The following is a 25,751-nucleotide window of genomic DNA, read 5'->3' on the forward strand; positions in this document are numbered from 1 at the left end:
GTGTCCTTCCCCGCACATCCTCCAGCGGAGTGGAGTCAGTCGCCGGGTCCATCTGGGGGGCCTGCCCTGGGGAGACGTTTCTGCCCTGGGGAGTCCTCGCCGTCGGGGAGTGGCCAGGCCTGGGGTCAGCTGATCTATTAGGCTAGGGCGGTCAACAGGAGGCCGCGAGGACTCTGGAACTCCAGTGGTGGAAATGGACGTCTTCTACGTTTTCTTTCTTTTTCAAAACCACTTTGACTGGCCGTTAGATAGATGGCTGTGGGCCAGCACTCATCCATCTATCTATCCATCCAATCCATCCATCCATCCATCCATGCATCCATCCACTCACCCACCCACTCTAGGCTTGGAGCCAGGAGCCCCACTGACTTGGTCCTTGCCCTTAAAGAACTGAAGGCAATGAGGTCCAGTGAAGAAGGCGGCCGTGGGCGTCCGCTGGTCTTTGCGGGCTAGGCGGGCGAGCCCTGCAGCGCACTGGCCGCAGCGCTGGGACTCCGGCGCCCTCTGGTGGCAGCGCCCCCCTCCCCGCTCCCGGAGCTCGGGCCTGCCCCATCCTCGCGAAGCCGATGATACCCAGGAGGGTGAGGGGGAGGAGCGCCCTGGAGCTCCGAGACCCGACCCCGCCAGAGCCACGTGCAGCCTCGCTCGCCCTTAAATCTGGCCAAAGCAAACGCTACTGCCTCTCGCTGCTTCTTCTTCTTTTTTTTTTTTTTTTTTTGCCAAGAAATCAGGTGGGCAGCTGGACCTAAGATTTGTCCCAGAAGCCTGAAAAAAGCTGAGTCGAGGGTGAACCAGGGCTTCAGGCCTGGCTACCGCCCCTCCGGCGGGCACCCCGCAACCCTGGAACAGAAGCTAGTGTGGCACTCATCGGGGCCATAGTTTCCCCTAGTCATTCATTAAATATTTACTGAGCACCCACTAAGTGCTAGACCTGGGCCACGTGTTTGAAGTACTTTGGTAATCCCACTAAACGTTTAGAAGCACACGGCACGAAGCATAGATAATTATGCACAAATTCTTAGAGGGCTATTAAACGCTAGGGGAAGATGGAGCAGAGGAAAGAGGGGTGGGATTTAGGATTTTAAGTAGGGTGGCCAAGACCCATATTTTAGGTACAAGCTTCACAGTTTTACAGTTGGCGATTGAAATTTAAAAACCTGTACCCTCTGGAGGCCTCCACACCAACCACAGACAGGCAGACCAGGCCATTTCCACAGGGCTCCAGCTCCAGCTCGGCCACAGGGCACCTCCCAAATTCCCACTGGGGAAGCTCTCCACCCTTTTCCCTGTGTCCTTTGCTTATGCTAATACTCAAAGGCTCCACCTTTCTTTCTCTGCCTGAGGACTCCTATTCCCCACAGAGCCCCACAATAACCCACCTTCTTCCTGAAGTCTTCAGACTCTGCAGCTCTGCTAGGGAATGCAAGGCACTGCCGCAAAGGCTTGCTAAGCGCTGTTCAAGGTGGGAGGCAGGGGTCTGGCTGCTGAGTTAAAAGGCCAGGCATCTCTTGGGCTGTGGCATGTGTGCTATGTCTCTACACTCCTGGGCAGCATCTGCCCACCCTCTTCTGCCGGGCCTCGGCTGTTCACTCCTTCAGGGCCCAATGGCTGGGCCTGCAGGAGAATCCCCAGCATGGATTGAAGATTTACACTAAATCAGTGTTGTACACTGTAATTGACAAGGTGACTTCAGATGGTACTCTGAAAGCATTATTGTTATAAAATATAGATTTATTTATTTATTATTTAAAGTAATAAGAAAAAATATAACCAGCACAGTAACGGCAGATATTTCAGATATTGCTCAGGATATATGGTTCAGGATTTAAAAAGTAAGTCAATTGGAACTAATATACATGTACTAGTCTTGGTGGCTGGAGACATAACCAAAATGTTGACAGTAATACAAATAGATCTGAAATTGGAAAACCCTGTCTACATGAAGAATATTTTTTTTGTATTGACATCCTCCCACCCCAGTCCCCCTTTTGAAATAAACATTTGGCCCCAAAGTGCTGAAACATAAAATCATACAAGGGAGGCAGGACATCTTCCTCGCTCACCTGCCAGGTGAGCCTGGGGAACACTGGTCAGGGAAGCTTAGGTCGTAGGAAGACTGTGGGGCCCTATGAGATCCCTGAACACCCTTGGCCCTGCCAACCCTCCAGGAGTGCTCCTCTCCCAGCTCCCATGAAGTCCTGGAGGAGCCCATGGGAGAAGGCTTCACCCCTCCCAGCCACCTACGTCTGCCTTCACCCCTTTGGCATCTGGCACTGGGGTTCGGGAGCAGGTGGCCTATTCCAGGAACCAGGAAGCCTAGTGAGAAAGACAAATGCTCAGCACCTTGCTGCTGTCATCTGTGCAGCAGATACACTAGCTGGCATGGTGGCTTTAGTCAGTGTAAAATCCCTTGGCCCAGAGAAGGCCCTTAGGAAGATACTGAACCATGTACTTACATAGGACTTCAGTTTGTTGTCTTTGAATTTGTCACATTTGGTACTTTCAAAGACCAAGCTTGCAGAATAAGCCCATCTGTCTCAGCTTTGAAGACATGGCACCCAAGGCTCAGAGTTGAGGGCCTTGGCCAACATGGCAGAGCCAGGTAGGAGCAAGGGTGTATTTCTCTGGGTCCAGCGTCTCTGGATCTTGGAACATCAGCCAGGCCCTGGAAGCATGCTTGGGGACATAAATCACTACCACGGCAGTCATCCAGGGAGCCTTTTGGAATCCTGTACCCAGTACCAGGACTTGACAGTTGACCAGCTGGCCATGTTTTCTTAACTAGATGCCCACTGGCCCCAACAGCCAGTTGCAAACAACCCCAGGCTGCCCTTGAGGGAGGGAACCCTGGGTCCCCGCTGGCTCTGGGCACATGTACAGGCAGGCAAGGCTCACCGTCAGGGAATGTGACTGTCTAGCAGGCCACGACTTCTGTCTGAGCAGGCCTTATCTAAAGACTCAGTTGCTGGACACTGCTGAGGCAGAGGGATCTGAGAATATAAGAATAACAAACTCAGTTTCTCCTTACTCTCACAACACAAAATACTTCTCTTATCTCACATGTGTGTAGGGGGTTTCCCCATATACAAAGCCAGGAGTCCTTCAGCTACAGAGAGCAGCTGTCTGTCCTCTAATTCAATTCAACTCTGAGACTATCTACCTAGAAGTAGGCTCAGACCCCACAGGTTGAGGCCTCAGTCCCATAAGGCTGCCCCCATTTCGGATACCAGTTGCAAGGCCTGGGTTGTTTTCCCCATGCTTCTGACCAAATGACCACAAATTAGGGTTTCTACGACCCCGTCCTAGGGTTTAATTTGCTACCACAGCTCACAGAACTCAGAGAAGCCCTTATGTTTACTGGTTTATTAAAATGGGTATTAAGAAGGCTACAGAGGAAGAGATGCATAGGGTAAGGTGAGGGGGAAGGTAATAGGGTAAGGTGAGGGGGAAGGAGACATGAAGCCTCCATGCTCTCTCCGGGCACCATCCACCAGGAACCTCCGCTATTCTGAAGTCCTCTGAACCCTGTTATGTCTGTGAGAAGCTTCATTACATAGGCATGATCAATTACATCATTGACCACTGGTAATCCACTTAGCCTTCAGCCCTGTTTCCTTCCTCAGAGGCTGATGGGGTGGAGCTGTAAGTTCCTGCCTTCTAATCCTGCTTGGTCTTTCTGGTGATCAGCCCCTATCCCAAACTACCCAGGGGCTGCCAGCCATTAGCCAAGTAAACCCAAGATTTTAGGAATTGCATACCAGGACAAACACCAAATATATATTTCACAATAGCATAGTTGATATTTTCTGGGACATTCCCTGGGACCGGGACTACAGGGCTCATGTTCTAGGACAAATCAGACCCAAGGCTGCAAGGGTTCAGATCTGTGCCCCCAGTCCCCACACCAGTCCACAAGAACCAAGTGAGCCCTTCTTGCACTCTGTCACCACAATCAGGTCTGGATTCCTTCTGCCTCCCTTTCCTAGCCCCACCCCTCTCTCCTATTTCCCCTACCTCTGGGCAGACTGGACTCAGCAGCTGGGGCTGCAATGAAGGTTCTAATACCGGAGTACGCACCAGTCCCTATCTATCGGAAACCCCAGAGTGTGCACGCTGAGTGTGAACAGCATTGACCCTGAAGTCACCCTGTGCTAGGCGCCTTCTGTCACCTTCCTCCTTATGTCTAGCTGCTGAGGTGGGTCAATGGCAAGACCATTCCCTGAACTAAGGGACAGAGATCACATAACTACTATTTTGCAGGGCTGGAGTTCAAGTCCACTCTGAGGGCTGCTCCTGGTGAAGGAGAAAGAGGTGGTTTGGCCCATAACACACAGCACACCCAGTTATGTTTGAATTTCAGATAAGCGAGGTTTTTTTTTTGTTTTGTTTTTTGTATCAGCGTGTCCCAAACATTGCATGGGGTGTGGGGCGTGGGGCGTACTTATTAAAAAGAATTATCAGTGTTCATCTGAAACTCAGGTTTAACTGAGCATCCTGCATTTGTATTTGCTGGGTCTATGCTCGTCACATGGCCATAGCCCCCCCGCCTCGTGGGCTTCTGCCTGGCCCTTCGGAACATGTGGGGCTAGGAAGGCAAGTTATGGAGTCACTTATTTTTTTCATTGAGAGGATTTCTTGAGTTTTATTAACACAGAGATGCTGGAAAGTGGTGCATGAAGCAATACAGCAATGATCTTTTCTTGTTCTCCTTTCTGGATTGAGCACCTGCCCCAACCCTGCCCTTCCAGAAATAGTCCTTGCCATGCCTGAGGCAAAGGCAGGCAAGTCTCTTATCCCCAGCATCACCAAAGGATGTATGATGCCCAGCTACTGACACTCTTTCCATTTCTTTCTGGTGGGTGAGCTGTGTGTGGAGAAGGAGAGGAGAAATTTCCCAGGAAAGAGGGCCGCGTGAGCAATATCCTAGGCTGGTGGAATTCTGCAGAAGAGGGAAGAGCTGAAGAGCTGCTGTGGGTTGTGAAGGAGGAGCTGGGTCTGCTGCTGGCACAGATGATCCCTTCCAATTAGAGAAGCCAGGATTCCAGCTCCGATGGCCCTCCTTGTTTGGAAGAGGGATTTGTACTTCTCTCTTCACCCTAGATCCCTGTGGCTGGGTGTCTGGAGTCTTACTGTGCAGATACTCTGGACTGGGTTGTACTCAGAGGCTGCTGAGAGAGGCTTTCAAGGCTGAGTGCAAATGCAGGCTTCACCAGAAGCTTGGCCTAGGGGATGTAAGTGGGAGATGGACACAGGTGGGGATACCTCTGAGGTATCCATCCATTTATCCACTACCTACCCATACATTAATCCATTCATCTCTTCACCCACTGAGACACCCAGTCATCCATCCATCCATCCATCCATTCATCCATCCAAAACCATCTACCCATCCATCTATCCATCCACATAACCATATATTAATCCATACATCTATTGACCCACCAAAACACCCAATCATCCATTCATATATCCATCCAGCACCATCTACCCATCCATTCATCCAATCATTCTTCCATGCATGTATTCATCCCTGCACCCCTTCATCTAGCCAATTATCTATCTGCTTATCCATCCACCCATCCATCACTCCATCCATCCTACATCATCCATCCATTCACCCATCTATCCATCCATCTATCCATCTTTCCATTGATCTATTCACCCAAATACCCAACCATCCAACCATATATCTATCCAGTACCGGCCCATCCATCCATCCATTCATTCATCTATGCATGCATTCATCCATGTACCCCTTCATCTATCCAGCCAATTATACATCTGCTCATCCATCCACCCATCTATTATTCCATCCATTCATCCATCCACCCATCCATCCATCTATCCTTCTTTCCATCCATCTATCCAGCCAATTATTCATCCACCCATCCATCTGGCTCTCCCCTGCACTCACTCTACACCAGTCCTCTCCAGCTGCTTTAGTCCTGAGTGATATTTTCCATAAGGAACAGAAATATATGCCTCCTGCTTCTTGGACCACAGGAAAAAAGAAGCAAGTACCAAAAGCTCAAAACCTGAAGATAACTCGGCAAGTTTTAGCCTTGAAATAGATCAAAACCTTCACCTTTCTCTGCTGAAGGAATGGCCCTCTCTGAAAGGCAGGGAGGATTTCCTAGGGAAAGCCCACCCAGGCAGGAGCTGAGGAGAGCAGCATCTGAGTATACTTCACCCCCCAGTGCCCATCCTGTGAGTATCCTCCATAAATTACAAAGAAAGAAAAAAATAGGGAAGAAACAAACCTTTATTTCTCTGTTTACTCCTCTGCATTTAATGAGCAGTTGTTAACATGACTGAAACCATCTGATGATTTTTACCAAATGGAAAAATATCCCTACAGGGGCAATAAAACAAATATTCAGGATAGAGAGAGGCAGTCATAAAAGACATTACCCGGTTGTAAACGGAGGCGGGTGGTGGTGATCTATTACCCCTGCCTCGGCAGCTTTCAACAGAGTTCTGAGATTCCAGGAGGGGCCCTGACCCAAGGCAAAATTTACTTCTGTGGCTTCTTCAGCAGGTCAGCATGGGTATAATTCTGTCTACCAGTTGACTGGAGCTGAGGTTTCGAGCAGAAAGCCCAAACCCTGAGCACTCATAACTCAGGAGGAGTGAGGCACCCCGCCTAGCGTATGCCAAGAAAAGCACATTGTACTGGCCGGGCCAAAGGGGTGAGGCCTCGGCACAGCCAGGCCATTATCAGTTTTATGCCCTGGCCAACAGCGCCTCCAGTTGGTGCATTTGTCAGCTGTATTTTACCCCAGAGCTCTGCGAGGTTCATCCTTTTTTGGTATACCACCATGCAGACAGAAGAGTGTTAGCAGTGTGGCTGCTTCAGGCACCTTGTTAGAGCTAATTTGACCCCACCAAGATCTTGAAGTCTGAACAGAAATCCACTATTGAAGCTTAAACTTTCAAAGACAGGTTTTCCTTCCCCAGGGATGAAGCACGAAGCTGCCTCTGGAGGTGGCCACAGTTGTGCCAGTCCCTATAGCCTCTGTGTGCCCAGATGTTAGACCAGAGCATAGCATAGGCAGGATGGCCACACCAGCAGCTCACATGAGCTTAGGAGCGGCCTTGCAGAGCAAGCGTGCTTATCCCATTTTCAGATGCAGCACTTCCCAATACCACATGAACCAACAGTGCAGCTAAGGCGTATTCCCCTCATGCTCCCTGGTCTGGCTGCAGAAGCGTTTGGTTGTTGGTTGCTTTGGATGCGGAAGGGCAGACTCCCTCTTGACCCTGTGGCCTACTTCAGTATTCACTGGTGTCTGGTGGGAGTCTGTGCCATCACAGCTAGGCTCTGCCTGAGAGCTTGGAGGAGTTTGATAAACTTAGAGAACAGCTGACCACAAAGACCAGAATAAGGCTTGGTCCCTTTGGTATGTGCCCACAGCCGGCCACAGGGTCTGCACAGCCTCAGAGGTCCAGGCTGGCTGGAGGCTGCAGCATGGGATGGACTGGTCCCCAAGGTGTGCCACAGCACCTACTCCCACTTTTTCATGCCAGTCAGCACCTTCCTGGGGGGCACCAGGTGTGGCTCTCAGGGCTCCTAAAGAGGGGCTCCCTCAGCCTTGTCCTTGAAGACCCGAAATGCTCATGGGTAAGGTCATGTGCAGATACCAGCTTCTTAGAATGGAATGATTCAAACAGGCTTTGGGTGGTTAGATGATCTGGAGGTGGGGATGGGGATTTGCTCTTTTTTTGTGGAGACACCAGAGGCTTTGAGGATGACATTTTTCTGTCCTGCAGAAGTACAGGGAATGACAGCATTTTTTGTTATTCATCTTTGCTTTTTCTCCTTGGGCAGCTCTAGTTGGTTTATGGAGGAAGTGTCCTGTGCATTTTTCTTTCCCATCGAATTACCAGGTTCCCATTCCCATTTTGTCTGGAATTACAGACCTGACATATGTTGCTCAGGTGGTCGTGGGGTGCCAGGGTACCTGGGGGGGTCACACCCTGGGTTCTGTGGTCTGTAAAGGTGGGTGCAGAGCTGAGGGGGCTGGGAGTGCTGTCAGGTTTTGGAAAGAGTAGTTCGTTGGGTGCTTTGCAGGATCCTTGTTAGATGTGACCTTAGCAAGACACAAGACAAACAATCTCCTCCAACAGTCACTGCCTCACTCCTACAGGCTCCCTGGGCTTCTGTCTTAACACAGGGGGGTTTCAGCAGGTGTCTGCACACAGCCAGGCCTGGGGCACTCCTGAGTGTCAAGGAAAACAGGTGGGAAGCCCCATGCCGTTGCTGCCTTCAGCTTGGCCCCCTGAATGAGCCCTTAAATGGGAGTTTGTTTTCTGTAATCACCACCCGGTGGAATCTGAGCAGTCACAGTTTCTTTGGGAACCAGCCTGTCTGCAGGGCCAGGAACCATAGAAGATGAGAGCAAAGGTAAATTAATTGGTCTCTTTATCCAGGGGCCAGCCCTCGTGAGTGGTGAAGAAGGGAAGAGTCAGGGGAAGTGGAGCAGGGAGTAGGGAAGGAAGAGGAGAGGGCTGAGACGAGGTCCAGGGAGGGAATACATTTTCCAGGAGTAGCCCTACAGTGGGAGGCAGAGGGTGTGCGTGTGTGTCTGTGTCCATCCTCATGGTTGGACAAGCCTCTGCCTCCAGGATCCCAGGGTGAGCAGCTGAGGGCGGGGCCAGGCTGGGGTGGACTGCCACCCATTCCTTCCTCCCTCCTAGTCCATAGAAGTGAGTCTCTCCTCTTCCCCTCCCCCTGCCCCCATAGCCCAGGTGTGTGCTGGTTCCTGCTTCAGAGGACATCTGGGGCCAGGAGGTACCCAGGCGGTGAACAGCTGGACCGATTCCGGGAATGACAGAGGACCAAGAGACAAAAAAGGAACTTGTTTATTCAGGCAGAAATGTTTCACGTGTGCAAAATTTGACCTTCATCTCCCCAGGTTGCCAGATGGTGGATGTGGTTAGTTTGTTTGCAAGAAAAAGAAAGAAACTGGATGGAGAGCCAGCAGTCAGGCCTCACAGTGGCCTGTTCCCCACTTTGGGCTCAGAGGGTCACTGTCCATGCCAAGAGAAGTGGGGTGCCAATGGGTGCCCCTGGGAAGAGCTTTTGCCTCCCAGCCTGGCCTGGATGGCAGTGTCCTCTGCAGGACTGAGGGAGCTGCTCAGCAGATGCCAAGTTTAGCTCAGATCCTAACCACGGAGGGGAGAGGTGTCCTGGGCATCTCCACCCCACACCCAGGCCTCTAGGGCAGAACTCATTTGGCCTTTCTGGCAGTGGATTTGGGGTCCTTCAGGGGCCACGTTTCCACCTCTAGCAGGTCAGCTGGAGGAGAGAGGGTCAGTGGTGAGCCAGGCCAGCCAGCAGCCGTGTCTTGGCTTCTGCACACCTATCCATTAAGCCCCTGCCTCCCGGGATCAGTTTGGGGAAAGACTAAAAAGTCAGGACATTCCTGTCTTGGAAAGCTCAGCTCAACAGCTTCCCTGCCCCCTCCTCATACTCACTGTGTTTGCTTTTCCTGACTGACCTGACTGGCACTCCGGTGCCTACATGTTGCAGATAAGGAAAGCGAGGTTCAGGGAGTTTGTCACCAGTGAGTGGAAAAGACGGGATCTGAACTCACGGTCAGCTACAAATCCGAACTTTCCCCGTCATGCTTGGGGCAAGAGGGAAGAGGCCTCTCCACACGACTGGCTGCTTCTCAGCTGGGTCTGGAGTCTTGGGCTACAACTAAAATCTGCAGGAGTCCCAGGACAAGAGCCAGGGAGGGGGCGGCAGAGCAGAAAGGGTCGCCCCTGGGGCAGTTTGACAGGTTTGATGAAGGAGGGTGCCTGAGCTAAATGCAAAGATTAAAAGTAGAGATGTGGGTGGAGCAAGAGGGTTTCCGGAGCAAAGAATGAGGGTGTGGCCATTGGGCTGGTGCTGGGGGCAGCGAGGAGAGCAGCTTGGTGAGTAGCAGGTGCCTGAGAGGCTGTCAGCAGGCTTCACAGGGAAGGCAGGTGGTGACAGGTCATTGAGGCCTGTGTGTCAGTCAGACCAATGAGCAGAGAGTTGCCCTTCTGGCCTCTGTATCCACTTGTCCTCATCTGCAGGACATGGTAGCTACCCTCCTTTTCGCTGGAGCCCCCACTTCCCAGTGTCCTGCTCCGGGGCGTGCCTATGGAGTGTCAGGGCTGTCTGGCTCATGCCTGCTCTTTCATGTCTGGCCTGCACTGCCATTTGAGGACATGACGGTGGTCACCCTGCTGGGGCCAAATCCACTGTCCGGCCCTGACTGAGCCCCAGCCTCTCAAGCTGCCTGCTCTCTCACTGCTGGGTCAGCAGCTGGGCCCTTCTCTGTGCACAGTGTGGAGAGGGCCCCTCTTCTCACCCATGCCTTGCTCTTGCCCTGAAGAGCTTCCATCTGCCTGCAGTTCCCCTTTAGGCCATCTCAGACTCATGCGAAGAGGCCTGGCCGGGAACTAGCATGCCTCCCACAGCCATCCCCTCCCGCTAACTGCAGCTTAACGCCACCACGCCTTTCTTTCCAGACATCCTTTCTGCCACTCCTCGTCACCAGCTGAGCCTTGCAGGACATGTCCAGGATGACCTGAAGCCCTCCAGGCAGCCAAGATGGCCAACAGCTAGGATACTGCTGAGTTTGGGGGGCAAGAGGGAGCCCCTGGCAAGTCTCGAGTACAGGGCAGGGCAGCCATGATCACAAACTATTCATCTGTGTATTTCACTTTTTAACATGCAGCGAGTTTATTTGGGGAGGGAGGGAAGTGAGCTGGGTTGGCAGGGGTGTCAGCAGGCTGAGATGTAGCCTTAGAAAGGCCCCAGTCCACCCCAGGGGAGCTCCAGTCCTGCGGGAGTGGCTTTCATGCACTGCCCTGATGGGATGTCAGATGCTGCTGTCCCAGGAACAGGCAGGACTGTGGGCAAGACTGCTCCCTTCAGTGGGGGGCAGCTTCTGATGAATGGCCAGCAGAGGGCTGGCTGGTGGCCGTCAGCCAGGAGCTCTCCCAGCACTGGGGGAAAGTCATCTGTCAGGCCTGGGGGGCCCTGATGGGGAATCATAGCATTCACAGTCTACCCCTTGCTTTGCCAAACCTCTGCTCGAGAGGGTTTTGTGTTAGAAGGGGAGCCTGGCCAGGGAAGATGTGGACTTTGAGGAGTCCCTGCTAGCAGGAGGCCCCTGTGTGTGGGCAGCCTGCTTGGACAGGCCAGCTGACGGGACCTCTGTGAAGTCTCTGGGAACTCAGTGGGGTTTCATGGGCCAGGTTTAAGATGAAATGTATTTTAAAGAGCTTTTTATGATGGAAATAGCAGGAATGTAAAAATTCCACCAGCTTGTTGGAACAGAGTGACTACAAACATTTTGTGAAGGCTTTTGTATTAGTCAAACTGTTTTAGGGCCAGAAGTGACTAAAATCCAACAGAATTAACTTAGGCCAAGGTGGAGGAATGGGCCAGGATGGGATGGTACAGGAAGGGAAGGGAGGGTGCAGACAGGGAAGGGGAGGGGAGATAAGATTAAATCTCCCTCTCTTCCCGCTCTCTGTCACCTCTCACATACTTGAAGTGGAGGAGGAGAGCCCCACAGCCTGGCCCCAGACTCTGAGGGATTGTACACTGGGCTCAGCCAGGAGTTCAGTAGAGCTGGGTCATGTGGCCACTTCTGCCTGGTCCTGGTGGAGGGTCCCTGCACTTAGCTTTCTTGACTCCCCCTCTCCCACCCAGCTTCTGGGATGGATGCAGATGAAGCCTGGGGCAGGAATGGGGGAGGGCAACAGCTGGGGGCCAGCAAAGTTTGAAGTCTGACCTAGGCTCTTGTAGCTGACCAGGGGCTGCCATGGGGCTCCAGAACAAGCACTGCTCCCCTGTCCTTACTACAGGCTTTTCCCAAAACCTAGTAGGATACTTGGGACATCTGGGCAGAGACAATCATGCCCTTCCTCTGAGTCATCAGCCTGGCAAGGCTCAGTGTGGATGAAGAGTGGCGTTGGAGGTTCACATGGCTGCCTTGTAAGTCCTGGAACTCCACATCCATAGGAGCCCCTCCGTCCTAAGCGCACAGCAGGCAGCTCCAGACACAGTCGGCACAGGTGACATCAGCCATTCAGTCCGGGCACCACAGGTTTGCATGCAGATGTGTTACGAGGCCCAACATTGGCCATTCTCTTTCTCAGCACTTAATGTCCTTAAATGTCGGTGCAATACTTTCAGCATGTGAACACCATGGGGGAAAGAAGCTGGCATTGGACTTAGGTTTCCGGAGCATCTCTTATGGTCTCACCCTCCTAGGAAACAGGCACATGCTATTTATGGTAATCGACACAAGAACACTACGAAGCAGGCAATTTTATCACCATTTGTTAAATTAAGAAAGAAATTAGCTTAAGCAACATCAGTAACCCAGCCCCAGCGCTAGTGAGTGGCTGGGATGGATCTGGGCTGTATAGTCGGAGCCTGTGACAGCCACACTGCCTGCCTCTGTCAGGTGGCAGCTCCTCCTGCTGTGTTCTGGGGAAAGTCATTTAATAGCACTGGGCCTGGCTTGCAAGCCAGTATCCTCACTTGCAAATAGGACTGAGTGGAGCCTTTTGATGCAAAAATTACGTGTCTGTGAAGGTGCCTCATAACTGTGAAGTGGTATGCACGTGGCACACTGAGGTGTCAGGGTGCTTACCCTCTCAACTAGTCACTACACAGGACTATGAAGATGAGAAGGGCAAGCCCTGCTTGTTTTACATTTATTTAAAAAGCCCCTGTGGGATAAAAGAATAAGGTGAAGGGATGGCTCCTCATCCCAATCACTGAATGCAGCTCATTTTTCATCTGCAGGCAGGCGGTTTTGCAAACAAGGCTCTGAACCTGAAGCTCAGAGGGTGAGTGAGACCTCACGCCCCCTGGGGCCTCTGCTTACTCCATGTTGGTGCCCCAACGTCCAGGGATGTAAAGCACAGAGGACCCTTAGAGGCCACACCTGGAAGTGCTCCTTCAATGGACCGAGGGGTGAAAGTGAAGAGAGAGTTAGGGGAGCTGTGCAAAGTAGGGACTGGAGATAGGATGTGATCCAGGACATCCAGGGTGGCTAGATTTGGCCAGGAGAGCTGTGAAAATAGGGGAAGCTGATCCCCAAACCCTATGACCTTTTTAAATATCGGGCATGGGATTTCATTGGTCCAGTGGCGGAAGGACCTGAGTTACTATTACAAAGACCTCAGCAATCCTGATCCCTCTCTTGACCTGTAAACACCCAGAGCCAGAGACAATGCAAGTGTCAGACGCTTCTCCACCCCTAATGAGACCTGGGAAGCCCAGGTTGATTGACTTTCTTTCCAGGAAGGCAGAGCCCAGACACACTTCAAGGTGGATATTTCTGTTTGTTTCCTCCTCAAGGAAAGCAGCACACCTGAAGGGCTCACATATTCCACACCCTCTTTTCAAGGCTCATTAATAAGGAGCCGGGGCAAAATCATAAACATGGCAAACTCCACAACCCACCAAGGGCGGCAGAGCAGCAAGAGCTGCATTAATGGGGAATTTCAGCGAAATGCCGCCCAGCTCCTAAATTCATACCAGATGAGTTCCAGAAGATTAAAGTTCTTACAGTAAAGCCTCAGGGAATCAATCATGCTCTGCCTTGTAACCTTCTTGGTTTTCCACTTCATTCACACAAACCACTTTCTACAGGGCACTGGGTCGTTCCCTAGCTGGGCTGGACCCACAGGGCCCCAAGAAAGAACTTCAGGTTATAAAGCCCAGCAAGAAGACAGGCTTGGTTCAGGCCAGAGGCATGTGGCTTGTTTAGTGACAAGTAACAATGGGAGGTGGGAGCCCAGGAGGGAGAGGTGGGCTCCCTAAACCCCAGCCTGGCAGAGGCATGCCCCTGGGGGTGGTCACTGTTGGAACCTTGATAAAAAAAAAGAAAAGAAAAGCAGCCTGAAAGCTGGAAAGCAGTTTGGAAAAGCGGAACAGCGGAGCAGGGCACAGTTCTCTTTGACGTTTTTATTTTTTAGCCTTGTTTTTTTCTCAAAGTGCCTTCCAGCCATCGAGGATCAGTCTCACCTCCTGAGTGCTCAACCAGGCTCCTGGTGGTCCAGTGATCCTGCAGCGTTCTCCCCCTGAAGCCCCAGTGGCCACCCGCTCTGTCCCTGCACTCCTGTCCCCTGAGTGTGAACACAGTCCTCATTCTGCTTTGCACCCCTGGGAACAGGCTCAGCTCTCCCCGCCTCTGCCTCCACTTTCTTCGAGAGAATAGCAGATGATATAGGTGCAGAATAATTCACTGAAGAGTCTGCAACCTCTGAGGCCCAGGATCTACCCTGGGGTCTCTGCGCTGGCCATCTGCTATCTCCCTTCAAGCCCCAAACTCTACAAAAGTCCCAAGTTTGTCCACATTTTGATGTTCAAGCCCCCAAACCCTCTGCCCGATCTTGAATACACCTTCCTGCTTGCCGTATTGAGTGGGACCATCCATTTCCTTCGGAGAAGTCCCACACTTAGCTGCAGGAATGCAGCCTGGTCCACTGACCAAGCAAGATACTCATAAAACTGACAGCCACAGGTACGTTTCACAATTCTTATGTCTTCATTCTTATTTACGGCAATATTTAACTTAGGATCAACGGTCAGCATTTGTGAGAGCTATCTGGAGTTTCCTTTTTCTGTGCAACTTTCTTTGGTTTTGATGTCAGAATTCTATTAGCTTTCCAAAGAATAACCTACATACTCTCCCCTCCCTCCAACATTCTTGCTCTGGGTCAGTTTAAACAGAATTCAGCATTTGAAAATCCCCATCCAGCAAACGTTGGAGCCAGTGCCTTCCAGGGCTGTAGTTCTTTTACAACTGTTTGATTTGCCATTTAGGCATTCCTATCTCTTCTTGAGTCCGTTGCGATCATTTGCATGTTCCTAGGAAACAGGGCATTTCATTCAGGTTATTAGAGTCAGTAAAATGTTTATGTAACTCTGTTTTCTTCTTTTTCGCTCTCTGGTTATTTGTGCTTTCTAATTCTCTGTTTCTTTGCCCACTGCCTCCTTCCCTCTTTCTTTCCTTCCTTTCTTTTTCTCTTTCTTGTTCTTTTACTAGTTTTTGTTTTCCTTGACTGGGCTCATTAATATTTTGCTGTACTCCATTCAGTTTCATTCTGTTCCGTTCTCCTCCCCCATCAAAGACATACCGTTGACATCACGGGCAATTTGTGAGGCTTTTCCTTTGTCATGTCTGACTCTATTTTTAATATTCTTTCGAGTGACCTTAATCAAAAGAATTTATGTAAAATATTAAGTTGATTTGTTTTTATTGATTAATATTTTTACTGAATATTAATGGCTATATATTTTTCTATGAGCGCAGCTTTAATAGTATTCCGAAGATTTTGAAAAGGAATTTTAATTTTAAGGAAATTTCATGAGGGACTTTCAGTTTTTCTTTCACTAAAGTATTGTTTAGGGAAGAGATTTTAAAATTTCAGAATTGTTCTGTGTTATTGCAATGAGTAAACTTTTATTATGTATTCTTAGTTTTCCTTATTGATGTTAAAGAAGGTGGTTTTGTTATTTTTCCTTTTTTCTTTTGAGTTTGAGGTTTTCTTTGTGAACAATAGAAAAGGTTACAAATTTTCTGTTCACAAGACATGGGGACATATGTAAGCTGTCATACTTGTTTATATAAATATGTGTGCATTATCCATACGATCAGTCTGTTTAATGGGATTATGTGGGCTCTCTGTCTTTCACTCTTTCTTAATTTCTTGACATACAGGATTGAGTGAGAGAGCAACACTAAAGTCTTCTAATGATTTTGTGCTTCAGTTTTTGCTACATTTATTAATACTATGATGCTATGTAGTAAATAAAGATTCCTGACAGCTATGTCTTTAAATTAACTGAGCAATAAATATTATAAAATATTTTATATTTTATGTTGAACATCTATATCAATACAATGTTTTTTTATATTGAACACAATTTCAATATTTTTTGGTCATGAATGTGCCTGTGTATAATACTGACACCCAGATTTTCTATTTGTTTACACTGAATTGGAATATTTTTGCTCTTCATTCTGCTTTCAGTCTAAGTTGCTTTATTTTAATTTCATATTTTATAGAATGCAAGTAACCTGGAATAAGTTTATTTTGTTTTGGTCCTAACTGCTAACGCTTCTTCTTTGGGTTAGGCTTATGCACTCATACTTACTGCATAAGATATACACTGTAAGACTCAGCATTGGTGTTTCTAGTTTAAAGCTTCCTTGGTTTTTAATTTTTTCTGTGTTTTGATCTACAGTGTGTGTTCTGCCGCCTAAAAACTGCCACCAGTAATTTAGAAGCAAGAATGTTGGTTTTTAAACCAAAATTTTGATTTTAAACTTCACATGGTGAAATGAGATATGTTACAATGTTGTATAACATTTGGCACCTTGGTGAGAAGTCAGATTTGAAAACTGCCTGTGGCTCTGAACTTTCTGCGATTTGACTTCAGTATATCTTTCCCTGTAGAGTTGCCTGTTACCTATTGCAATAAAGTTAGGTGTCTCCTGACCTCAGCCCATCTGTGAAGATGAAAACTATTGGACAAAATGTTTCTGCTTCAGTCTCGCTGCTCATGCCCGTGGGAGAAGCTACGACAGGGGATTTACTCTCCTGCCCCAAATCAGGTCCAGCCTCTGGGCCTCCCCAGTCCATGTTGGGAGATACTGGACATTCAGGGTGCTTCCTGTCAGCCCCACAACACAGCCCCACTGGGGTGGCTGACTTTATGCTGACCTTGTGTTTCTGAGCTCAGTTTCAACTAGGGTACATCTGAGGGTTAGTCTTCAGAGACCTTGGAAGGAGGTAAGACTTTCCTAGTTCCATGTAGGTGATTATTTTTCCTTTCGTCTATATTGAGTTCTTTTGGTTCATTACAGAAGTAACTGGGCAGGAGATTTGTTGACATTTACTTAAAATGCCATCCTTTGTCCCCTCTAAATCAATCTGTCCTCTTCTCCAGGATGGAATCTCTTTAAAACAAGAGTAGTTTCGTTTTCATGGTGGGGCTCTAGCACCTAGCCTAGTGTGTGGCAGACAGGGAGTTTTCAGGGCATGTTTGTGGGGACTTTTCTTAACAGTGAGCAGGGCTGAATGAGGGATTGGAAGCCTCTGCTCTGCAGCGAACACAATTACAATCAGGCTCCGAATCCCCATCACCATTGCCACCAGCCAGGCCATCGGCAGTTGTGCAGGCACATGGAATACCTCCTTTATTAGAAGTACCCAGTTTTGACACTGTGGCCCTTTGGTTAGCTTTCATTTTCCTTGTATCTCTTCATACTTTTTTTAGATTAGAAAGTTTTATTTAAGTTAAAAACGTACTTCTTTAAAGCAAGCATTTAAAACATTTAATGTATATTTCTTCTGGTATTAATTTTACTATTTTAAAAAGGCCAGAAATTCCTTGGAAAACATAATTAATGGCCAGTGTTGAAAAAGTTTAACTTTCACTGAAGAAGAACCATTTTGAAGTTCATATAGACAGTGAATTAGCCTCTGGAGCAATGACACTGTACTCAAGAGCCCCAGCCATCTGGAGAAGTGGTTTCCATGCAAAAATTGACAGTTACATGGTTGTATTTTAGTGCTTTCAGTTTGGTTTTTCTTGGGAACTTTCCTTCTTTTGGTGAAGTTATTTAAATCTGGACATGGCTTACATGGCAACCAGAATTCCAAATTCTCGTTATAAGGGAGTCAATGCCTTGGCTGTATGTATATGGTTCCTCCTGTTGATGAACTCTCCTGATGAATAAATATCCATTTTCTTCTAAGGGAAATTCCTATTTCAAATTTGATAAGAGCCCTTCGAGTTTCTGTTTCAATAATTCTGACAACCCCGATGATGAAATCACTTTGTTTTCTCCCTCCCTCTTTTTCTTTATTGTCGTGAGTGATCAATGAATTAATAAGCTTGGAGAAGTGAGCGCTGCATCAGTAAAAGATAATTTTGTGCATGCCTATTTCTATACTTGGCAAGTTTTTATTGTTTAGAAGCAGAAGATGGATTAAACGGATAAAAGCCATCAGTGTAATACACAATATAAGGCATACTGTAGCTTGTCATTAATAAATATCCTACATCATGGAGGTTTTGCTTTGGTCAACAAACTTTTGCCAAATGTATCTGGTGTTTTTTGATGAAACTGCTTGACCACTATTGACTTAGAAGACTAGTGATAGAACTGAATGATAAGGGAAATTATTCAGGGAATTCATTCCATGAGTGGACTTTCTAATAACAAAAGGATTCTTGCACAAGCTAAGGAAAAATTAGGTGGTTGTGGACACTGGTTTCACACAATACACTTGAATTTAACCCAGTGGTTCTGCCCACTCTTTGAACCTCCCATCCCTACCTTGCCTATTTAGATTAAGTTGAAAGAAATCTTTGCCTAGTCTATTTTATCTCTCAAAATAGACTTCTGTGTGTGTAACAAGTCACACACAGACACACACACACACACACAGATATATATATATATATAGATATATATATACACACACACACACACGTATACATACATACATCCATACATATATATTTAGTGATTGTCCTAGGGTTTAAAATATTTATTTTTAAATGATCTGAGTTTACCTTCAAATACTATTAGATCACTTTACATCCAGTGCAGACAGCTTTCTTCCCCATTGTTGATCCTATCTTTTGTGCCACTGTTGTCACTTATTTTACTTTTACATAAGTTATAAGTATGCAATCTATTGTTGCCATTGCTGTTTTAAATTTTTGGCTTTTAGAGAAATTTAAAATAAAGAAAAGAAGAAATTTACTTTCACTTCTTCTGTTGCCAACACTCTTCATTTCTTTGTGTAGATTCAGTTTTCTAACCAATGCCATATTCTTTCTTCCAGAATAAGTCCCTTTAAAGCTTTTTGGAGGGAGTCTGCTAAGATAAATTATGTCTGTTTTTGTTTGCCTGTGAAAGACTTTTTTTTTTTTTGAAGGATATTTTCACTGGCTATAGAATTCTGGGCTGATGGTTTTTTCTTTCAATATTTTAAATATATCATTCCATTGTTATTGTTTCTGACAAGAAGTCTGTTGTAATTCTTAGCCTTTTTTCTCCACAGGTAATGTGTCATTTTTCTTTGCCTTCAAGATTTTTCTCTTTGCTTTTAGTTTTCAGAGACTTGAATATATGTCTAGGTTTGTTAGTTTATTTTTATTCTTTTTTTGTGTGTGTGTATGTGTTTTTTTAAAATATAATTTATTTATTTTATTTTAGGTGCATACCATATCTGGCATTTCTCCACATGTTATCCCTCCCCACCCCCCAGGGTCTCTCCCCTACCCCCTCTAACTGTCCCCTGTGTGGGTTGCTTCTCTTCTTGAGTCCATGTATTCTCGTTGTTCAACACCCACCTATGAGTGAGAACATACAGTGCTTGGCTTTCTGTTCTTGGGTCAGTTCGCTGAGAATGATGGTTTCCAGATTCATCCAAGTCCCTACAAAGGACACGAACTCATTGTTTTTTATGGATGTATAGCATTCCATGGTGTATATGTACCACATTTTCTTTGTCCAGTCTATCATTGATGGGCATTTGGGTTGTTCCAGGTCTTTGCTATTGTACACAGGGCTGCAATGAATATACATGTGCATGTGTCTTTATAGTAGAATGATTTATAGTTCTTTGGGTATATACCCAATAGTGGGATTGCTGGGTCAAATGGAATTTCTATTTCTAGATCCTTGAGAAATCACCACACTGTCTTCCACAATGGTTGAACTAATTTACACTCCACCAACTGTGTAAGAGTGTTCCTATTTCTCCACATCCTCTCCAGCATCTGTTGTCTCCAGATTTTTTTAATGATCGCCATTATAACTGGCGTGAGATGATATCTCAGTGTGGTTTTGATTTGCATTTGCCTAATGACCAGTGATGATGAGCATTTTTTCATATGTTTGTTGGCCTCACATATGTCCTCTTTTGAAAAGTGTCTGTTCATATCCTTCACCCACTTTTGAATGGGATTGTTTATTTTTTTCTCATATATCTGTTTTAGCTCTTTGTAGATTCTGGATATTAGCCCTTTGTCAGATGGGTAGATTGCAAAATTTTTTTCCCATTCTGTTGGTTGCCGATTCACTCTAATGATGGTTTCTTTTGCTGTACAGAAGCTCTGAAGTTTCATTAGATCCCATTTGTCTATCCTGGATTTTATTGACATTGCTTTTGGTGTTTTAGTCATGAAGTCCTTGCCTACTTCTATGTCCTGGATGGTTTTGCCTACATTTTCTTCTAGTGTTTTTATAGGGTTAGGTTTTATGTTTAAATCTTTTATCCATCTGGAGTTAATTTTAGTGTAAGGTGACAGGTAGGGGTCCAGTTTCTGCTTTCTGCACATCGCTAGTTTTCCCAATAACATTTATTAAACATGAGCCCTTTCCTCACTGCTTGTTTTTGCTGGGTTTGTCAAAGATCAGATGGTTGTAGATGTGTGATGTTTTTTCTGGGGTCTCTGTTTTGGTACCAGTACCATGCTGTTTTGATTACTGTGGCCTTGCAGTATAGTTTGAAGTCTGGCAGTGTGATGCCGCCAGGTTTGTTCTTTTTGCTTAGGATTGTCTTGGCTATGTGGGCCCTCTTGTGATTCCATATGGAGTTTAAAGTGGTTTTTTCCAGTTTTGTGAAGAGGGTCATTGGTAGCTTGATGGGCATAGCATTGAATCTGTAGATTACTTTGGGCAGTATGGCCATTTTCACTATATTGATTCTTCCTAACCATGAGCATGGAATGTTTCTCCATCTGTCTGTGTCCTCTCTTATATTGCTGAGCAATGGTTTGTAGCTCTCCTTGAAGAGATCCTTTACATCCTTTGTTAGTTGTATTCCTAGGTATTTTATTCTCTTTGTAGCAATTAAGAATGGGTGTTTGCTCTTGATTTGGCCTTCTATGTCTGTTATTGGTACATAGGAATGTTTGTGATTTTTGCACATTGATTTTGTATCCTGAAACTTTGCTGAAGTTGCTTATCAGTTTGAGGAGATTTTGGGCTGAGACGATGGGGTCTTCTAGATATACAAACATGTCAAATAGAGACAATTTGACTTCCTCCTTTCCTAATAGAATATCCTTTATTTCTCTTTCTTGCCTAATTGCTCTGGCTTCTTTTTATTTTTCTTCTTTTTTTAGAAGAAGTCTTGCTCTGCCGCCCAGCCTGGAGTGCAGTGGTGCAATCTTGGCTCACTGCAGCCTCTGCCTCTGGAGTTCCAGTGACTCTCCTGCCTCAGGCTTCTGGGTAGCTGGGATTACTGGCACATACCACCCTGCCCAGCTAATTTTTTGTATTTTTAGTAGAGACAGGGTTTCCCTATGTTGGCCAGGCTGGTCTCGAATGCCTAACCTCAGGTGATCTACTCACCTTGGCTTCTCAAAGTGCTGGGATTACAGGCATGAGCCACTGTGCCTGGCCTGTTTGTTTCTTTTATGTTACTTTCATGTTTATCCTACTTGGTGTTTTGTGCATTTCTTGGATTTGTGGCCTGGTGTCTGTCATGAATTTCAGAAAATTTTTAGATGCTGTTTCTTCAAGTCCACCATCTTTCTCTTTTCCTAGGATTCTAACTACATGTGTCTTAGAATATTTGATATTATCCACAGCTCTTGGATGTACTGTTTTTAAAGTTTGTTTCATGTTTCTCATCACATTTCCATTTAACTGATTTCTATTGCTGTATCTTCAGAGTCACTGATTCTTTTCTCAGCTGTGCCATATCCACTGATGGGCATGTTGAGGCATTCTTCATCTATGTTACTGCATCTTTTGTGTTTTCTGTTTCTATTTGACTGTAGGATTTCTTGTCTCTTCAGAAATTACCAGTCTGCTACTGCATGCTAAACCTTTCACATTAGAACCTCTAAGGTATTAATAACAGGCATTTCACATCCCCTGTCTAACAGTTCCAACCTTGGTGCCATGTTGGATGTTGGATCCCGGTTCAGATGCCTACCTTGTCTCCTGAACTGAGCTGTGAGCTCTTCTTGCCTACCTTGTCTCCTGAACTGAGCTGTGAGCTCTTCATGTCTTTCACATGGCTCCTGTTTTTTGGTTGTTGTTGCTTTGTTGGAAGTTGAACATCTTATGGAGGGTGGTGGATACTGAAGTAATTTCTTTTTACACTGAACATGAGCATGCCTTTCCTTCTGCTAGGCCTTCTGTGTGGGGGGTTGTGTTAATGCTGTCACAAGATTGGCTGCATTTGAAGTTTGTTGTGCTCTGGTTACCCTCAGAGCCAGAGAGTTCCAGTTCCTCTGGTCATACCTTATATTTAGGGTGTGAGCTACTTTTCCAGAGGATTTTCCCCACTGTCTGTATTCTGCCTGGCCTGGGAGTCTGGCAGGGTGGTTTTGGATCTTCTCTTTGTGTTGCTTCCTGAGAAGAATCTTCTTGTAGTTCTCCTGGCTAGGCGCCACTGCCATGTGTGCCTGAAGTCTGTTAGCATGGTATGGGGGAAGGGAGTAGGGTACCTCAGAAGTTCTGAGTAGGCCTGCACTCAGGCAGGCTCAGTGCAGCTGGTGCTTTCCTAAGTGCCGGGTACCTGCTCCGGCTCTGATGCATGGTCTCATATGTTTCCCTGCCTTCCCCAGGCATGCAGGTTTCCTTTACTATCGCCTTACCCCAGCTGCAGTGGGTTTTCACCCACGCCCCCAGGCAGCAGGGTTCATTGCTCTTCCTCTGAAGACTAAGGCTGCTGTTCCCTTCCCTAAGCGGCACGGAGAGGGAGCTGTTGCAGCATTCTCAGTGATCTTCCCTGGAAGTGGCTTTTGGGCTTCATGGAGGAAAAGCCTGCAAGAAGTGTGAATGCCCCCACATCTCCCTCCCCTTTAGATGTCCACCTTCTCATGCTAGCCATGCAAAAGTTGTAAGATTCAAAATAGAATCACTTGTGTCAAACACTGAACTAAATTGTGTGTGTAGTGGCTGAGGTGAAGTTAGAGAAGGGGCCAGAAGCCAGGTTATGCAGGGCCATGGGGGCTAAAGGAAGGAACTGTTATCATGCTAAGGGAACCAGTGGAGAAAATGGAATTTGACACTTCCTGATCTTATTTACTTTTAAAGGATACTAATCTGAAAGTTCAGGGGAGGGTGAGTGGGCAGCATGGTTTATAAGGTCCCTTCTCTACCCCAAATCCCATGGCCCTGTCCCTTGTCTATATCTAGTGCAGGATCATGAGTTTCTGCTTCCATCTCTCTCAAAATACTTCCTATCCTTTATAACAGAGCTGGGGAAGTCCATGAAGGGAGAACTCTTACTCATAATTTCACTGATAACAGGGGCTATCACAAAAAATTATTGCCAATCACAGCTTACTACATGAGTCACAAGGACAGCTAGCTACAGATACAAGAACTTCTGCTTAACACACTGTCTCATAAGCCCAACCCCAAACTGCAAGGGCCTAACCAGAACTCCAAGAGCACAAATCCTGTCTAACAACCACTAACACTCCCCAATCAGAACTCTCCAGATCTTATAAAAAGCCCATGAATTTTCCTCTTTTTGGTGTCTGCAAGAAACCATTTTGTTTTTCCTTCCAACTTTTAGGTTCAGAGGATTCATGTGCAGGCTTATTACATGGGTAAATTGCATGATGCTGGGATTTGGGGTACAAATTACTTCATTACCCAGGTAGTGAGAATAGTACCTGACTGGTAGTTTTTGATACTCTCTTTCCACCTTCCACCCTCAGGTAGGCCCCAGTGTATACTGTTACCTTCTTTATGTCCATGTGTACTCAATGTTTAGCTCCCACATGAGACTAAGCTGTGTTTGGTTTTCTGTTCCTACATTGATTCACTCAGGATATTAGTCTTTAGTTGCATCCATGTTGTTGAAAAGGACGTGATCTCATTCTTTTTTAAAGGCTATGTGATATTCCATGATGTACATATATCATATTTTCTTTAACCAGTCCACCATTGATGGATACCTAGGTTGATGCCATGTCTTTGCTATTATGAGTAGTACTGTGACAAACATATACATGTGTGTCTTTATGGTAGAACGACTTCTATTCATTTGGGTGTATACCCAGTAATATACCCAAAGGATTCCTTGCATTCCAAAAGAATATAAGTCATTCTATCATAAAGACATGCATGCATATGTTAAAATGGATCAAATGGTAGTTCTAAGTTCTTAGAGAAATCTCCAAACTGATTTCCACAGTGATTAAACTAATTTAAATTCCCACCAGCAGTGTACAAGCATTCTCTTTTCTGTGTAACCTTGCCAGCATCTGTTATTGTTTGGCTTTTTAATAACAGCCACTCTGACTTGTGTGAGATGGTATCTTATTGTGGTTTTGACTTGCATTTCTCTAATGATTAGTGATGCTAAGAATTTTTTTCATATGCTTGGTGGCCTCATGTATATCTTCTTTTGAAAAGTGCCTGTTCATGTCTTTTGCCCACTTTTTAATGGGGTGGTTTGTTTTTTCCTTGTTTATTTGTTTAAGTTTATTTTAGATTCTGGCTATTAGACCTTTGTCAGATGCATAGTTTGCAAATATTTTCTCCCATTCTGTAAGTTGTCAGTGTGTTTGTTGATAGCTTATTTTGCTGTGCAGAAGCTCTTTAATTTAATTAGGTCCCACTTGTCAATTTTTGTTTTTGTTGCAACTGCTTTTGGAGTCTTCATGAAATCTTTGTCAGGGTCTATGTCCAGAATAATATTTCCTAGGTTTTCTTCCTGGGTTTTTATAGTTTTAGATTTCATATTTAAGTCTTGAAGTTTTTTTAAAAAACAACTTGTGTAATCTCCTCTTTCCCTAGTAACACCCTAACCTTTTCCTTTGTTCTCCAGACATACCAGAGGCCACCCTGGTCTGTGTGCATGTCCTGGATTGCAATCCCATTTCTTGTTTATTATTCTGAAATGAAACCTTTCTATTTAGAGATTTACCTCTTCACATTTTTTATGTTGACAATTAATTCATTTAAAAATTTTTGCTGAATCTTTTTACCAGTTTATATGGCACCTGGTGGTGACTGCCCAGGAGAACAAACACTCAAATCTTGTTTCTTTTGGCATGAACCTGTGTTTTTGGGTTAGTTGGTTGACCTGTGACCTCAGTACTCTGATGGTTTCAAGAAAAGTCATTAATGTGCAATTTGTCTACCTTTTTTTCTGGTTGTAAGAGGGATACATTGTTTTAACCTTCTGCATTTTCTGAGCTGACACAGGAAGCCTTTTCCTCAGGTCTAAACACATAGAAAGCAAGGTTTCTTCAGATATTTGTGCCAGAACTACCGCTTCCCTCCTTTTCCTGGAGAGAAGACTTACATAAACGGGTTTGCAAGGCTCTGCTCTTGTTTTGAAAAACACATCTGCGCTATCTGTGCTTGCCAGAAACCTCAAGTTGTTCAGCCAGTCTCCTGAGAACTCTAGCTTTCCCATTTTGGAAAAGCCTTTGGAAAATAGGAGTGAAGATTCAGCTGGGTTTTAACCAGGGCTTATGTACTCCAACCAGAGGAGTGCCGGCTGGAGGAATCATTATGAAAAGGATGGGGATGAGGCAGAAACTGAGTTGGCCATCAAGATGTCAGGTCCAGCCCTGGAGAGCTGTGCATGCCCTGGGGCTGCAGCCAGCCTCCTGGCTCCCTGGCAAGATTCTGGTAATAGCAGTTTGAGAAAGGGAGTGAAAACATCCCCTTTTAAGCCATGTTGTAAACTCCCTTAGCAAAGTTGTTTGTAGGAAGTGGTAGAACAAATATTATTTAAGG

This window comes from Callithrix jacchus, chromosome 12 (assembly GCF_049354715.1).
Source record: "Callithrix jacchus isolate 240 chromosome 12, calJac240_pri, whole genome shotgun sequence".
NCBI classification, from domain to species: Eukaryota; Metazoa; Chordata; class Mammalia; order Primates; family Cebidae; genus Callithrix; species Callithrix jacchus.